Raw genomic sequence first — 18,789 nt, forward strand, 5'->3', positions numbered from 1 at the left:
ACCGTCGTTTAAAAAAAATGATGAACAAAGCGCGGTGACATACAACACGTACGACGGCACTCTAAAGTTCTATTCGCCTTTGGGCTGCTTTAGCTGATTCCGTGTTAGTAAAAGACGATTTGCGCTTTTCTGTCTGTTACAGCGTGATGAATGTGCTTACTCCATTATGAACGGTAGTTTTACCAGAACGAGCGCTCCCGTCTCATAACTTGCTTCTGAGCATGAGCTGGTTTAACCACTTAACGACCGCCGCACGCCTATATACGTCCGCACAATGGCACGGACAGGCACAAGGGCGTATATATACGCCCTTGCCTTCTAGCGGGTGGGGGGTCCGATCGGGACCCCCTCCGCTGCGTGCGGCGGTCGGGTCCCCTCGGGGAGCGATCCGGGACGACGGCGCGGCTATTCGTTTATAGCCGCTCCGTCGCGATCGCTCCCCGGAGCTGAAGAACGGGGAGAGCCGTATGTAAACACGGCTTCCCCGTGCTTCACTGTGGCGGCGCATCGATCGAGTGATCCCTTATATAGGGAGACTCGATCGATGATGTCCATCCTACAGCCACACCCCCCTACAGTTGTAAACACACACACAGTGATCCTTAACTCCTACAGTGCCCCCTGTGGTTAACTCCCAAACTGCAACTGTCATTTTCACAATAAACAATGCAATTTAAATGCTTTTTTTGCTGTGAAAATGACAATGGTCCCAAAAATGTGTCAAAATTGTCCGAAGTGTCCGCCATAATGTCGCAGTCACGAAAAAAATCGCTGATCGCCGCCAATAGTAGTAAAAAAAAAAAAAATAATAAAAATGCAATAAAACTATCCCCTATTTTGTAAACACTATAAATCTTGCGCAAACCAATCGATAAACGCTTATTGCGATTTTTTTTACCAAAAATAGGTAGAAGAATACATATCGGCCTAAACTGAGGAAAAAAAAAATTTTATATATGTTTTTGGGGGATTTTTATTATAGCAAAAAGTAAAAAATATTGAATTTTTTTCAAAATTGTCGCTCTATTTTTGTTTATAGCGCAAAAAATAAAAACCGCAGAGGTGATCAAATACCACCAAAAGAAAGCTTTATTTGTGGGGAAAAAAGGACGCCAATTTTGTTTGGAAGCCACGTCGCACGACCGCGCAATTGTCTGTTAAAGCGACGCAGTCCCGAATCGCAAAACCTGGCCTGGGCATTTAGCTGCAAAATGGTCCGGGGCTTAAGCGGTTAAAACGTCGTTTTAGCCCACACACGATCATTTTTTATAACCCGAAAAACTACATAAAAAATGCAGCATGCTCGAATGATTTTTTTGTCTTTTTTCAGAAGTCGAAAAATGATGTGTAGCCCACACACGATCATTTTAAATTACGTTTTTCAAAAACAACGTTTTTTTTATGCCGAAAAATGATCGTGTGTACACAGCATAAGTCATTGGGGTGTTAATCTATAAAGAGGTTTTTAGGAGAGCTGAACACATCTAAAGGGAGTGATAATCTTAAAAACATTTTGGCCTTTTAAAGTGATCAGCTTAAATTAAATGATTCCATTCAATATTTGAGAATGTTTAAAAAACCTTGTTAAGTAAATCTGAAGTGATGCCATGAGAGCTGTAAATCTAAAAGGAAACTGAATAAGAAAAATGTATAATGTGTGGCCAGCTTAAGATTCCATTAGAAAAATTAATCTTGAATGAAAATATTGATAAATGGACTCCTGTGATAAGGATTGTTTACTGGGATTCCTATAGTGATAAATAGGCAATGATGTTACAAACATGTTACATGTTACATACATCAATCCTTGTAGTAGCATATTTGCAGCTGTTTAAAGGAGATGTAACGGAAAAAAAAAATTGCCTAAAATTAATGTCTGCAAGGTAGACAGACAGAATAGTGTAATGATTCTGTTAAAAAACAAGTAAATACCTATTAAATTCCTTCATCTATATCACCTCTGGCGTTCTATTTTCTGTTCTCTCATTCACTTCCTGGTTTGCGGCGCTCGTTCATGTAAGAACTCAATTTCCCAGTATGCATTGCGGCACGCCCAGTAATTCACAGTAAGTCTCTAACACGTAGAGAGCGTCCTGCCGCACAGATGTAGTTCCCAGGAGGGGGCGAGCACGTCACTGACCACCGCAGTAAAGCCACCCTTCACGGTGGTCAGTAAAATCAGACAAGCAGGAAGTAAACAGAACAGAGAAGAAATAGAGCAACTTCTGAGCAAAAACGAACAATGAGGAAGTGAAAAGAGGAATGTCTGCAGGTAGAGGATGCTTATTATGAAAAAAAAAAATCCTTTACAACCCCTTTAAGGTTCACTTTTATGAGTGCCAGAAACATGCGTGAAATTGTATGCTTTCCCCACACTAAAGCCTCGTACACACGACCGGTTTTCCCGGCAGGAAAACTGCCAGGAGAGCATTTGGCCGGGAATCCCAGCCGTGTGTATGCTCCCTAGCAGTTTTCCCGTCAGGAAAACAGCCGAGAATCCCGACGGGAAAATAGAGAACCCTGCTCTCTATCTTCCCATCGGGATTCCCGGCAGAATGTTTCCTGCCGAGAAAAACAGTCATCTGTATGCCTACCTGTCCCAGGTAAACCCGCGCATGCTCGATAAGAGTTTGTTGCATGCGCGGTAGCATACAAGTTTAGTGTGGGGTGTAGCAAGATGGAGGCGACTGCATTGAATGTAACAAGGGCAGGCTCGTCGTAGTCGATGACGTCACTGCATTCTTGCCATTCAAAAGAATGGCGGTTCTTTTGAATGGCCATCTGTATGCACGGCTTTGCAAGACAAACTTGCCAGGTGTTTTTTTCCTGACGGGATTCCTGGCCGTGCGTACAGGGCCTCACAGAAATGCAATGCTCTTCAGCAGATGCATGGCGGTGTCAATTTATTGTTAATGACATCCACACAGAGGGCTATGAATACAGGGTACCACCAGTCCTCCTGTACAGTGCCCAGGCCAGCAGGGGGTCCCAAGCAGCAGAGTGATCGGATGTGGTCAGAGAGGGTGATCGGTGCTAGCGTCTTCTCCTTTCCCTCCTGTCGACTTTCCACTGCTGCAGAGAGAGAGCCATACAGAGGATCAGCTGCCCCCCTGCAGCACTGGTCACCTTTCTTGTGCACCATATGTTTACCCCTGCTGTCCAGGCCTCCCTGTGTTCCCCCTACCTCTACAGTGCTATTGGATTCCCTCCTCTCCTTCCCACTGGCAGCTGCAGCACACAATAGGATCATTCAGGATGCAGAGTGGGGGAAGGGTCCGGTAAATAAGTCATATTTACCAGCTCCAACCTTTCCTGAATGAACACAATAAGTGATCGGTTCTGATCTCACACACTCATTCATAACTGAAGCATAGTAAACTATTTGGGGGGGGGGGGGGCTGTCAGGTTGGCTATATGAAGCCCCATGGTTTCTAACAGCAGCCCTGCCCACACACATCCGCAAATGCACCCAGCACCATGCAGTTCGATGCGGCATGTTTTTGGAAGAGAGTCAGGGACTTCTTTTCCACATTTCATGCAATGTGCAGGAACACCTGGAATTGTGCCCACGCTTGGTCACACTTGTAGGAGTGAACCAAGCCTTAGACCCCTTTCACACTGAGGAGTTTTTCAGGCGGTACAGCACTAAAAATAGCGCTGCTATACCCACCTGAAAAACTCCTGAGATGCATACTCAATGTGAAAGCCAGAGAGCTTTCACACTGAGGTGATGCGCTGGTGTGAGACAAAAAAATCTCCTGTCAGTAGCATCTTTGGAGCGCTGAGAGGAGCGGTGTGTATACCACTCCTTCACCCCTCCTTCACATTTAAAACAATGGGAACCGCAGAGGCGCATTGCTGGCGGTATTAACCCTTTATCACCCGCTAGCAGGGGTTAATACCGCACCGCTAGTGGCTGAATCCCGCAGCAAATCCGACGGTATAGCGCCGCTTTTTTTAGCGGCGATATACCGCCACCGCGGCTCCCGCCCCAGTGTGAAAGGGGCCATATTTTAAACTTCCAAGACTCTCACACAAAGCAGTCCAGCACTCTCCTTCCAAATACTGCTACAAATAACAGTACCCTCAATTTCTGAGTATGCTGGTAATCGGAGAGGTGTTCGGGGGGGGGGGGGGGGGGCATGTCCAACTACTGGAAGAGTCGGGCCGCTGTTTTGTGTGAGAGTCTCCCATTTTCTTACACTGCAGGGCATTTTGTAAAAAAAGGGGAAAAAAAGTAAAAGTAAAACATTTTTTTACCTGCCCGAAGCAACGACATGGAGGAAACTCTGGAGTAAGGGTATGTAGAGAGAAAGTGGCTTGAAGAGCATGGAGGAGATCAGCAGCACTAAGATAGAAAAAAAAATTTAAAAGGTGAAAATGGACTTTAAAGTGGAAGTTCCATCAAAAAAACTATTTCGGTTTAAATATATATTTTTTTTACTCATCTGGAAATGCCTGTTGCTATGCGGTCCCACGAAATCTGCTTTTGAAACCACCTAGGATTCTGACATCCTCTCCCTCTAATGCTCCTGGGAAATGTGTGTCATCATTTCCCAGGATACAGTGCGCTGTCCAATTATCACTCCCCATCAAAGACTTCCAGGAAGTAAGTGCCTGTAGGCTTCACAATGCCCACAAGCAAAATGACAACGGTGTAGATATAGTTTTATAAACTATCTTTTTTAAATATCTATGCGGATCGGCGGTGGATTGTAAAATAGTAAGTGACCAGATTTATATTATAAAAACGCATGATGAAAGGACATACATTTACAAAATGCTAATTGTGGTTGGAACTCCGCTTTAATAAAAAAATTAGTGATGAACGTTCTTTTATGGTACACAAGGATTAAAAAAATGTCATCCAGTTAGCATTTAGATCTACTTTAATTATGGTAATTGCTGCTGGCAAAGTGATTACAGGAAGATCAATGTCTAGAGAAGTCTGTCTTAGTAACTATTTACAGTAGTTTACAATTAGCCTTCTGACAGAGAATGTCCCTGTATATGACAACGTACTGTTTGGCCTGACACGTTTCAGCACTTGGCTGGCAGACAGCTATGACAAGTATGTAAATGCTGTGGTCTATTTGAGGAAAGATCAACTATGTGTGGGTGGTGCAGCTACTCCGGAGCGCCCTGCTCCACTACAATTTGGCCATGGAGTGTTCTTTATTTTGTGCTCGGCTTAATATTGTACCTTTTATAACACTTATCTCCTAGCAACAGATTCTCCACTTTATCCTGAGAGCGAGTTGGAATTCGTTTCCAATAATTTTCTATTACTGCACTATAAGCACAGAGTCAAAAGCTCTTTGCCTGTTTTCGTTACATTATTTCAGATGCTTGTGTAGCACTACCCCCGAAGGAGTCGCTGGTTTGTTTTGGGTGGCATGTTACCTCTGTATCTCCGCTGTCTAGGGTACTTGATGAGAGTTGAAGTAAAGGGAATGTCTTTTCTGTGCTTTTATTACCCAGTCGGGGTAAAAACGATTGAACAGTAGAATGGTGAAGGGATAGCAAATAGGAGACAGCAGATTCAGGTGTAACTGAATACGGGAAACAGTCCTACTTCCAACAATATTTTACTTCGCCACTCCAGACGGAGTGGGTATAGCGCACCTGGACAGGCCTCCCTCTTTCAACAGCCTGGCAGCCAGAGTGTCACTCGAATTTAGGATTAAATCTCTGCCACAGACCCTACCAAAAGATTGGAGACAATTATGATCCGGAATCCTCTCTCAGTAGATTCAGCACCCAGATCTCCTTCAGGTAATTTTGCAAAATTAGCAACTGACAGGCGACCATCATCCAGCCTGTCAGAACCCAGGTTGTTCCCATATGAATGGACAGGCCCCTCCTGGAACACCAGCCTTGTGCTTGGTATCCTTCGCACAGACTCCTCATCGGTCAGCTTCCTCCAATTGGATGGACAGCTTGGGACCCCTTCCAAATTGGGGACCCAGTCGATCACTGGGCTCGTGCAGCAAATCAATTGCTCCGGGCCAACGTGGTCCCGGAACCAGGAACACTGCTACCCACGCACACACCCCACCCAGGAGGGCCATATGCGGGGGTGTCGTGGAATGGCTACCCCAATGGTGGGTGCCACACGAGGAAGAACCTCGAGCGAATGGCATCTGCCCTCTTTATACCCCTCCCCAGCATGCACAGCAAGGTGGCCCACCCCCGCCAGGCCGCTAAGGAGTGATACTCAGACACACCTTACCCCACTGCTGCCACCTGCCGTCAGGGGGTGATGGGAGTCCCCGGACAAAAGGATAGCCCATAGTACAGCCAAGCTAGAGCAGAGAACCACATTTAAACAATCAAACTGGTTCAGAGCTAACTATCTCTCTGAACTTTCCCCTAAATTTAACATAGCACCGGCTCTGAAAATAGCCAGGCGCTACACTTGTTATGAAAGTTCTCTTCTGTAGAGGTCTGAACTGGTGATCTAAAAAATATGGCATATGCCAAAGAAGCTGGCACAGTATAACATTGATGACTGATATAGATACCAAATATATTAGCCTTCATATGGTGTTGGGTCTTTTTTACCTAAACCTTTGAGGATATCTACACCCAAGAAGAAAACGTAATATAATTTAGCTCATCAGCCCTTGGAAGTCGTGGCGGCATTCGTTTTTTTTTTCAGGCTAAGACATTTTTGGCAAGTACAGAAAATATCTGCTGATGTTACAAGAAATGCAGTGACTGCAGTGCTGAGGCAAAATGGGCCCAGGTACAATTAACTGTAACATAGAAGTATAGAAAACCTCCCCCCTTGTCCCCTCACCCCATAAAATAAACACACTTACAACCATTAGGTTATAAAGGGCAAGGCCACAGCTTTATTAAAATCCAACACATAACATGTGAACACTTTTCAACCAGTGCCAGTCACAGTTGTACTGTGAGCACACAATTCCAAAAGGGGTCCTGTCCTTACCATAAGTGCTAGACAGGCCACCTACTTCCAATTTCCATCAAGGGCATAGCCCATTACAGCCATTTTTTGCTGGTAAGGTCAAGAAACCGCAGTAAGTTGTGACAAACCATAGAAAAAAGGGGCGGGAAGGGTGGGCAGCTCTTCCAACCACATTTCTTGAAAGACACAGAATTCCCTGGGGCAATACTTTTACAGAGCTCAGGCCCAACCCATCACCCCTAAACAACCAATCCTTGGTGACCACTCAGCCACCTTGTCCTTCACCTGATCATGCACCCATCAGTCAAGGCTCTCTTTCCCTAAGGGGCTCAAGAGGCCTTCATGCCCATGTCACTTCCTGTGAGACGAAATGATAAATCAAACTTCTGTTCGTTGTTCTCCCCTACCTAGTAAAAACCCAGAAGGAACAGGTGTGACATCACTTCTGGGATCCGCTGTCACTTTCCCCAGCCACTGTGGAACAATCTGCGCTTCACTAGAGGGCAGAGGAGACATTAGAGGTCTAATGTCTCATTTAAGAGAAATCTTCACAACAAAATTGTATTACATGGGGTGCCTTTGGCTCCCTTTTTTTATATAAATAATGTTTTAGTAAAAAAAAAAAAATAACCCCTCCTCTAAATAATTTGTAGCCCGCCCAGCAAACATAAACACACGTTGGGGGTCGCCTACATACACAAACATTGATTGAACTTTACATATGACATATTGACGCGTATGCCAGAGTGAGAGCAATCATTTTAGGACCATTGTTTATAGCGCCGCCCCCTCTCGCTCCTGCACCGCCACTGAAAAACAATACATAAATTCATGCATTGCATGAATCTATGTATTGTCGCCGCTGCCACCCACTATTCAGATGGCTGGCCCCCTGGTGAGCGACGGCCATCTGAATAACGGCAGCTGGTTGGCTTTGGAAGTGTTTATCAGAGCCAGCGGCTCTGAAAGGCTTTCCGATTACAGCCTGAGGGCTGTAATCGGCTCCCAAATAGTTAACCAGGGGGCGCACGGGGTGTGCGTTCCCTGGTTAACACTGACAGGCGTCTCAGCCAATCAGGTTCACCGGTTCTGGTTACTGGTAACCTGATTGGCTGAAGCGACATCGAGGGCGGGACTACTTCGACGGATCGTGGAGGAAGATCCCAGGATGGCTGACCGTGAAAGGTAAGTGCCAGGCGGGGGGGGGTCAATCTGGCGGCATTTTAGGGGCAAACTGGTGGCAATTGATGGGCACATCCGCGACAATGGCATGGCACAGTGGCTGCATTTGGCATGGCATAGTGGCGAAAATTGATGGGCACCGTGGCTGCGTATGGCATGGCACAGTGGCTGCATTTGGCATGGCACAGTGGCAACAATTGATGCGCAAAGTGGCTGACTATGGCATGGCACAGTGGCGACAATTAATAGGGCACAGTGGCAACAATGGCATGGCACAGTGGCTGCGTTTCGCATGGCACAGTGGCGACAATTGATGGGCACAGTGGCGACAATGGCATGGCACAGTGGCGACAATTGATGGGTCAGGTGGCGACAATGGCACGGCACAGTGGTGACAATTGATGGCACAGTGGCTGTGTTTGGCATGGCACAGTGGCGACAATGGCATGGCACAGTGGCTGCGTTTGGCATGGCACAGTGGCGACAATTGATGGCACAGTGGCTGCGTTTGGCATGGCACAGTGGCGAAAATTCAATTATTGCTCTCGGTCTGATGTTCACGGCAATACCTCACATGTGGCGTGCAATTACCATTTACATATGCGTGCAGGACCTATGTGCACGTACAGGGGAACAGGGGCACAATTTTTTTTTATTATTCCATTTTTTTTATTTCACTTTTTTTTAACAGTGTACCTTTAACTTTTTTTATCAACTTTATTGCTATTACAAGGGAGGAACAACCTCCCTTGTAATAACATGGGCCGTGACAGGTGCTCTTTTTGGAGAGATCGGGGGTCTATTATACTCCAGATCTCTCCTCTGGCCCCCAATGCAGCCGATCAGACACAGATTCATCTGATCGGCTGCTTCGCTGGCTGGCAACGGAGAGGTAAACAAAGAACCAAAACAGGAAGTGACTAAATCCTCATTGCTTCCTGTTTCTATCGGCACACAGTGGAGGAACAACATCCATTCCTCTCACTGTGTACCTAGAGCGGGCTCTCCGATCGCATGGCAGAGCCTGGTAAAGGCAGTAGCAGTGGAGGCGAGACCCCTTCTACTGCCTGTAAAAGTAATCCAGCGGCTTGTTAGCCACTCAGATTACTTTTATTTTATGCAGAATTGTGAAGAATACTTTTATTTTGTGCAGAATAGCTGGGGCTAAAGACAGAGATCGCGATCAGTACTGCAACAATGACCGAGATATAACCCTTCCCGTCCGAGGACGTTTATTAACGTACAGCAGACGGGAAGTGGTTAAAGAATCTTTCTATGGAAAATTTAGGGTACCAATGTTTATCGCCGTTTATCGAGCCTGAGTTTTAAGGCTTAACATGTTGCACATCTATTTACTCAGTGAGACCTATTTTTTATATATTTTCCCCCAGAAAATGTGTAATATATTATATTTATTATTAAATTAATTTTAGTGAAGGCTTTACTGAAAATGTACGCTTGATAAACATGCAAATATTGCATGACATTACGAAAGTGGAACTACCACAATTTTATTCCCCATAGCCTGTGCTTTCAGAAAACATATGTTTTGGGGTTTTAAGTAACCTCCAGGCCTAAAAACATTTTTAAACGTGTGCTAAAAAAAAAAATGGCTCTAGCAACAGAAGGCTTTTGTGTTCCCGTAGACTTGTATGGAAATACAAATGCCTGTCACAAACTAAACCCTTAGGCCCCGTACACACGAGAGGATCCATCCGCTGGAATTGATCCGCGGACCGGCTCCAGCGGATAGATCCCCTGGTGTGTACAATCCAGCGGATCTGTTTCCGCGGATTTTTATCCCCTGGGATGGATTTCCAGCGGATAAAAATTTGAAGACATGCTTTAAAATCTATCCGCTGGAATCCATCCCAACGGATTGATCCGCTGGTCTGTACAGACTCACCGGATCAATCCGTCCGAAGGGATCCCCCGCATGCGTCGTAATGATTCGACGCATGCGTGGAATTCCTTTTATGACAGCGTCGCGCACGTCATCATCGCGGCGACGGCGCGACACGTCATCGCGAGGGGATTTCGGCGCGGATTACGATCCGATGGTGAGTACACTCCATTGGATCCAAATGCGTGGAAATCCTCGAGAGGATTTATCCGCGGATACGGTCCTCTCGTGTGTACTAGGCCTAAATCTCCTCCTTGGCAGCATTATTATTATTATTATTGTAGCAGTACCCCTGTGGGGCTGCTGAGGGCAGTAATTCCACCTGTTACCCTGCCCCAGCCTGGCATTCACTTCCAGTCACTCTCCAGACAAAGAACAGTCCATCAGCTTTGTTTTTGTTATTTTATTGAGGGTTTAAACTGGATGGGGTAAAGGGAATATGGGATGCCCAGAATCAATAGTATTAAACAATAAGAGCCGGTTCAAACTGGAGCGACCTGGGATCCGACTTCAAGTTGCCCCAAGTGGTTCGGTCGAGAAAATGAATGGAAGTGAATGGGAGCCGTCTTAATGCACACTACTGCAGTCGCTCTGAGTTTGAAAGGTTCCTGTACTACTTCATTCCGTCTTCTAGGCGACTTGTAGGCAACTTGTACCCATTGATTTCAATGGAAGTCGCCTCAGAAGTCGGTACACTGTCTTAACTGAAGCAACAATACAGGAAGAGAACATACATTTCTCAGGCAAACCCCTCCCTCCCACAGAGCTGATTGTTGTTTGATTGGCCACTGGAAAGCCTCCTGTCCTGGCGGCAACTTGAAGTTGCCTTGTAAGTTGCCTGATGATTCATACTCAAGTCGTGTCCAAGTTGCCTCCCAAAGTCGTGCTGGAAGTCGTGTTGCCCCTGTGTGAATGGGCTCTGAGATGATCAATTGGAACCTCTATTCACATTCTGTAAAGCTTCAGAATTCTCCAGCACAACGCTTATTTGTAGACTGTTACTTTCTCTCCTATGCAATACTTGGTTTCTGGCACAGCAAGCACATGGTTGGGCCCAACTCTGAATTAAGCCTAACTTCAGGGATTTGCCATTTGCTGGCCCCTTTGGTGTAGCAACCAATGATGAAAGAAAGTCTTTTAGTGCTAGCTGTATTTGAGGTGTACTACTGATCCCAGTCAGTCCTGTGCAGACTCTGACAGCCTTCCTGGCTACAGCCATCCGACTTAAATGCCAGTAACATCAGTTTCTCCCGCTGACTCTACATCCACTCCTGACATGCCTCTCCCAGCTCTCCTGACTGTGCCTGTCACTCACAGACACCTGGTGGATCCCTCCTAAAGACTTGCCCAGTAGTGTTCCCTGCTGTCTTCTCGTGCTCTTGTTCAGGACACCCCTTGGGTTGTGTGGGGTTCCTTCACAGCTCTGAGCCCCTGGGCCAAGGTCACCCCCCCCAAGACTGGGGAGCTCCCTCCAAGGCCCCGACAGCCTATCACTCCATCTCTCAGTTCTTCCACCTAAACAACTCCTCCTCAGCTGGACTGACCCAAGGTATTTAAGGGGGCCTGCCAATCCTAGTTGGGGATTGGTCAGGGCTCCTTACCACACCCCAGACAGCTCCCCTCTCTTCCCCTCCTCTGCCTCTAGAATCTTCAAGAGGTCAGAGGGAGGTAACCAAAACTTGATGCTATCTGTGAGTTTCCAGCCTACACTAATCCACTCCCTAGCCCCCAGATCAAAAACAAACAGGCCTAGCTAGGCCTGCCTAAATTTACCTGCACTGGCCAAAAAAAAAAAAACTAACTCTAGCACCTACCTAAGTTAGAGGGTGCTACACCTTTTAGAATACAGGATTTATTATCTTTGTAATTGCAGAACACAAGATTCTTGAAATGTCAGGTCTTACTGAAATTTTACAAAATACATAAATGGACTTTTTATCGACTTGAATGATCCAAAGCCATTACAGCATAAACTCCAAATGTATTTATTGTCATTTTGGCTTTTTTAAGCGATTGATTTTTATCATGAAAGAGGCACTTATCTGCTGGATGAAACACAAAGAAGCGACTGCTGGGATTAAAAGTCCCTCTGTGGGTCCCTGCACTACTCTTTAACCTCAAAGTGTCATTTCCTTTGGAAAGCCTATTGCACATGTCTAATAAGCGAAGCTACTTGTCATTCATAACATAGGTTAGAGTTACTGTTATTTCCAGACAAGGCTGGCGGCATTTTATACCATCAAATCTCCAACAGCTGCCTTGGCAGGGCAGGAATGTCCTAAGTAAATCCCGCCATTAGGGACTTTTGTCTTTCATTTGCTTCCCTCTGGATCTCATGTGTATCAGTATTACATCACAGAGATTATGCCAAGATTATAATGCAGATCTATCATCAGCCAAGTCATGGGGTAATTAACCTTGTCAGTGCAGAGGGGGGGCTTGCCTGAAAAGATGGCACTGAGTAAACAAGCGGCAACAATGTGTTTATTTTGGAAGACATGTGTCTTGTTTAGCACTTGTTTAGGACGGTGATGGGTTCTAGATGCAGTTAGATGAATATTTAATACTGTGTACTGCAAATAAGAGCGCAAAGCCAAATCTGTACTTTTTAAAGCAGTAATAAACCCCAAATAATAATACATTGAAACCTACTAATCATTAGATGTGGTGGCTGTATTCGTTTTCCTTTTTTAGACTTTTCCCCTCTTTTCCCCTCTGGTAACCTGGCCATTAACACATCTCCTGTATTAGTTAGACAACTAAGTAATGGGAAAAGGAGGCACAGCAGACAGCATTGCAAGTCTGGAGGGGAAGGGGGGGTTAAATTAGGGTTGCCACCTGTCCAGGATTCACCCGGACAGTTCGGGTTTGGAATCAACTGTCTGCCAAAAGCGTTTGCGAAGCGTTATCATAGAATTGAATGGGAGGCATTGAAAGGCTTCAAACAACTCCTGAAGCTTCAGTTTTGAAGCGACACAACGTTTCATGTTTTCATAACGTGAACAGCACTATGTGATGTCTATTGTATCCTGTGCATAGGCGTTTGAGGGGCATTTTTAACGCCTATCAAACTCCTGCTTTTAATGCCAGTGTGAACTTAGCCTTACATTTTAAGGCAGGGTTCACACTGGTAAGATGTTAGACATTGCATGTGATTTGCACCGCATTGCGGTGCAGATCACATGCGATATCTGTGCGTTGCAAATTCAGCCATACTGAATTTGCATCGCAAGCACAACAAAATGGTGCAGGACCTCTTTTTTTGGTCTACACTGGAATCGGATCATATGCATCCATGCAATCCAATTCCTGCACCATTTGGCAGTTCGCACTGTGATCTGCGTACTGATCTGGGAGTGTCATTAACTTTGTGTCAGTGTTAATTTTTAGTCTTATGCCGCGTACACACAAGCGTTTTTCATGACGAGAAAAATGCAATTTTTTTAATTGGTCGTGAAAAACGATCGTGTGTAGGCTCCAGAGCATTTTTCTCGACGAGAAAAATCACTGTTAAAAATTTAGAACATGCTCTATTCTTTCTCGTCGTTTTTCACGTTGTGAAAAACGGTTGTGTGTAGGCTTTAACGAGGGGGAAAAAAACGCGCATGCTCAGAAGCAAGTTATGAGACGGGGAAATTAGCATAAGCAGCCCAAAGGGTGGCGCCATTCGAATGGAACTTCCCCTTTAGAGTGCTGTCGTACGTGTTGTACGTCACCATGCTTTGCTCAAGCATTTTTTTTCACGAAAGTGTGTATTCAAGGCAGGCTTGAGAGGACTAAATCTCCAGTATATTTGAGTTGACTAAAACTTATTGGGTGTAATTAAATTGCAATGCATTCGTTAACATTTCTGTAATTTCCAAACTCATTATATACTGCTGGAGTGAAAAATCTTGTTATTATTTATGGTATTGGGGTATGAACATGCACTACAGACCAGTGTTCATTTTGAAGTCAAATTTCAATTTAGTTTCACACTACACTGCTTTGTGTAGCAGTACCCCTGTAGGGGCTGCTAAATTATGTGGTGGCCCACCTGTCACCCTGCATTAACTTCCCAATCACCTTGGAGACAATGAACAGTCCAGATGTTTGTTTTGTTTTTTTATTGAGGGATTTGAACTTGGATAGGAGTATATGCGATGCCCAGTAGAACAAACAATTTGTTGATTATATTTTCAATCGGTTGGGACACTATATACACTTTATGTGAGGTTGGTGGTTCAACTGGACCCGGGGTTTAGGACCTCTGGATGTATAGAGACTCTGATGCATCGGCAAGTTAAGACACACACACAGCGATATGGTGAATCAAAAGACTAGAGTTTTATTCCCTGTGCGCACTGCACTTATCTAAAACATACAAACAAAGGAACGCCCTTGGTTCAGCCAATCATGGTGAAGTAATAAATTAATACAAGTAATACAGTACGTCACAATTATACAACATTCCCGAGCGTGTAACCCTCTGCTCCGAACTTGCACTACCGCATGCCTTATCTTAAGCAAGCACGTACATAATAACATTTTGCAAGGTTGTTCCTAACTTCTGTGTAATTAATCCTAACGGTTCTGGGTTAAAGGATACATCTCTACAAGCATTGATATTATGGGGGAACTCTAGCAAGCCTTACACTTTACAGCTCCAGTCTCCTCTAGCACAACACCTGCTTGCAATCTGTCTCTCTCTCTCTCTCTCTCTTACTCCTGCACAACAATTCACTTCCACAATTCACTAGCACATGGTTAGGCCCACCACGGACTCAGTCAAGCCCTAGAAATTTCCATTTGCAGGCAGGGACCGCGGGTCCCCTTAATGTAGCGAAAGAATAGAAAGTCTTTGTGTGCTAGCTGACCTATGGTGGACTACTGCTCCCAGTAATCCCTCTTCAGGCCCTGCCAGCCCTTATGACTGCAGCTGCCCGACTCCACTGCCCGTGACATTGTAATCCTCACTGGCTCCACAACCAGCTCAGGCTGTTTCCTCCCTGTCCTCTCTGACATGCTTCTCCAGTCCTCCCGATAGCACATGCAGAGGCGTTGCTAGGGGGGTGCGGTCCGCACCGGGTGACACCCGCTAGAGGGGTGACACCATCCCGTTTTTTTTTTTAGCTGACATGCCCAGCCTGCCCTGTGCAATCCCAGCCTGCCCTATACCACCCCAGCCTGCTCTGTGCCACCCCAGCCTGCCCTGTACCACCCCAGCCTGCCCTGTACCCCCCAAACAGCCCTGTACCACCCCAGCCTGCCCTGTACCACCCAACCTGCCCTGTGCCACCACAGCCTGCCCTGTGCCACCACAGCCTGCCCTGTGCCACCCCAAACTTTCCCATGCCACCCCAACCTGCCCTGTGCCACCCTAACTTGCCCTGTACCACCCCAATCTGCCCTATGCCACCATAACTTGCCCTATACCACCCAACCTGCCCAATGCCACCCTAACTTGCCCTGTACCACCCCAACCTTTCCAATGCCATCCCAACTTGCCCTATGCCACCCTAACTTGCACTTTACCACCCCAATCTGCCCTATGCAACCCTAACTTGCCCTATACCACCCCAAACTACCCTATGTCACCCCAACATGCCCTATACCACCTTAACCTGTCCTATACCACCCCACTACACCAACCTGCCACTATACCACTCTATACTACCATAACCTGCCACTATACTGCCCTATACTATCATTTACAGGGGCTGGTTTGGGGTGTGCCCCATGCCCGTGCGCTGCCTGCTTGGTGCTGGGCAGCCTAGACAGAGGGGGGGGGTGACACCATGTTTTACCACACCGGGTGACACCAACCCTAGTGACGCCATTGAGCACATGCCACTCACCAGCCCCCTTGGCTGTAAACCAGTGGTTCCCTCCTAAACACTTGCCCTTCAGTACTAGCTACTGCTGTACTCTCTGTGCCTCCTGTTCAGATACTCCATGTGTTCTTGAAAGGATCCATCCTGCACCCAAGTCCCAGGCTCAAGGTCACCCCCCAGACTGGGGAGCTCTCTCAAAGGCCCCAACAGCCTAGTACTACATTCTCAGTTCTTCCACCCAACAACTCCCCACAGCTGGGCTGACTCTGGGTATATCAAGGAGGCCTGCCCCTGCCAATCCTAGTTGGGGATTTGTCAGGGCTCCCTGAGACACCCCAACAGCTCCACCTCTCTTCCCTGAAAAGGTAGGTGACAGTGAAATGATGCTGTCTGTGAGTCACCAGCCTACTCTGAGCCACTCCCAGCCCATTCAGATCAAAACAAACAGGCCTAGCTTCCATCTAGGCCTGCTTAAATTGACCTGCACTCACCAGAAATCTCACCTCTAGCACCTACCTAAGTAGAGGGTGCTACATTTGCATTGACACCCCCAGCGGTTTGCAGATGTCCATGTGAATAGCCGGCAGGTGGTATTGCGCTGGTTCCCGCATTGCATAAATGTGAACTGGACTGAGTCTTGCAGGCTAATCAACCCTTTATTGTCTTTATATTTCTTGTTGATTTCATCAGTACGCTTTCCCCCCTTTTAATTCCTGAAATGCCCCTGTCTACCTGGGAATTTTTGTTGATTTTCCATTGAAACCACATTACACTACTCGATTAACTCCTCCACCACCACCACCACAGACCCCAACAACCACCAGGCTAGGGCTGTGGGGGAGAGCCCCTTGTTCTTATCAAAACAGGGGACCCCCCTGGCAAGGCCTTCCCTCATGGTGACAGCATGAGGCCTGGTATGGTTCTTGGGGGGTGCACCTCATTCCCCTCCTCTCCTGGCCCACTAGGCTGTATGCTCAGATAAGGGAATTCATTTTTAGGGTGGGTCCATGATTTATTTTTGTTTTTGTCATTGAGTTCCCCCTTAAAATTTAAACAGACCCGAAGGATCTGGTATGGAATTTAGAACGGGGCATACTTTTTTTTTTTGTGTGTAGGGTCCCCCTTGACATCCATAGTAGACCCTCATCAAGAATCTGGTGTGTATTCTTAAGTGGTTTGCTTTTTGTGTAGGCATCCCCCATTAAAATCTATACCAGACCCACATAGGGGCCTGGTATATATGGAGGGAATCCCCAGTCGCTTTGTTTATAAAAAGAAATAAAGCAGCCATGCTATCATTTGTCAGTTTTTTAAACAGCATTTTTTTCTTGGTAAGTGTCTGTCTTTTAGTAGGGTGTATACGTGCGGTTGTATACCTGCACCACTTCACAGGCAGGTTAGGGGCTTCCCCTAAACATACTATTTAACCACTTGCCTACTGAGTACTGGCCTAATGATGACCTCCAGAGTTAGGGACAGCCGACATCCTTCTGTGTAGCGTGGTTTACAAGGCATGGTGGGTGTAATGGAAGGTAGATTGATGGGTGCCAGACACTTTTTGAATGCAAAGAGATTTATTATGTCTTAAACAGAACTGTGGGAGAGAGGGTTAGGGCCAGGACACCCTTTAGTAGATGCAATGTTTTTTGGCAGACTGCGAGACTTCTATAGGCAGACAGCCATGCAGGGAAAGGTATCAAGCTAAACACCACATCTGCATGAGTAAGACTGCTGTCTCCTATGGCAACAATATTGTAACAGTTTCCTTCAAACAGTTGCAACATACTTCTTCACTTCTTCTACAATCTCCTATTGTAGAACTTCATTCAGCTGAGCTTCCGGTCTTTCAACTCGCCACTGGATCTCCTGAGTTCTTCAAATCTTCTCACTCAGTATCTTCCTCAAGCGTCACCCCCATGTCTCTGCTGGGTACCTAGCTTGGCACCCACAGATACTCCTCAAGCCTCACCCCACTGGCCAGCTTAGTCCCTGGCTTGACACCTGCTGAAGTTTTCCCAATTCTTCATTGTCCCCGGCTTGTGAGAACACTGCTCAGGTACTTGCTTCAGGTCCTTTTAATGGTCTCAGGTAGTAAGCTGAATGGTCCCTTAGTGGAGACAGCTTTGCCTTTACCTCCAAACACAGCTGGTTTTCCGGCTGTCAGAACATTGCTTCTGGTTGGACTGTAAGCATCAGTCCAAACCCTACGCTGCTCTCTTGATTCCGAATAGGCCCTCAGACAGCCTAGCAACCAGGTGTTCCCAAAGAAGGCCCAAGGCTTATGGCCTAGCAACCCGGGCCATTACAACACACATCCACCCAGACAGCCATCCAGGTGGCACACTCAAATAAATAGGTTCTCCCAGCAGGCCAAGGGATCCAAGAAAATCCCTGCCCATTGGATGAGACACCCCATTCATTCCTAGTCTGTCCTTGCAATGCCCTTGTCTTGTGTAATGTCACCAGGTACCCCGGCCACCTAGCGACAGAAGCGAGAAATTTAGCAATTTCAGAGTTAGGATAAAATCAATTGACCTACTAACAGTTAGCCAAGGCAACTATCACTTGGCAGATAAATTGAATAGCCACCCTGCCTAAACACCAGGCTAATTTTCAGCCTTCAGCACTGTTACACCTTGAATGACAATTGTGCGATTTTTTTGTAGTTTTTAATGTATTTTTTATATTTTGCTAAACAAACGAAAAAAGAACCAACATTTTGACAAAAAAAGTTTTTCTTAGTTTGTTTTTCTAAATAAGTAATTTTTCTCCTTCACTGACGTGCACTGATGAGACTGCACTAAAAGTCTGCACTGATGGGCACAGATAGGCTGCACTGATGGGTACTGATAGGCTGCCCTAATGGGCACCAATAGGCTGTACTAATGGGCACTGATTAGGCGGCACTGATTAGGTGGCACTGATAGGTGGCACTGACAGGCATCACTGGTAGCCAC

This window comes from Rana temporaria, chromosome 4 (genome assembly GCF_905171775.1).
Source record: "Rana temporaria chromosome 4, aRanTem1.1, whole genome shotgun sequence".
In the NCBI taxonomy this organism is placed as follows: domain Eukaryota; kingdom Metazoa; phylum Chordata; class Amphibia; order Anura; family Ranidae; genus Rana; species Rana temporaria.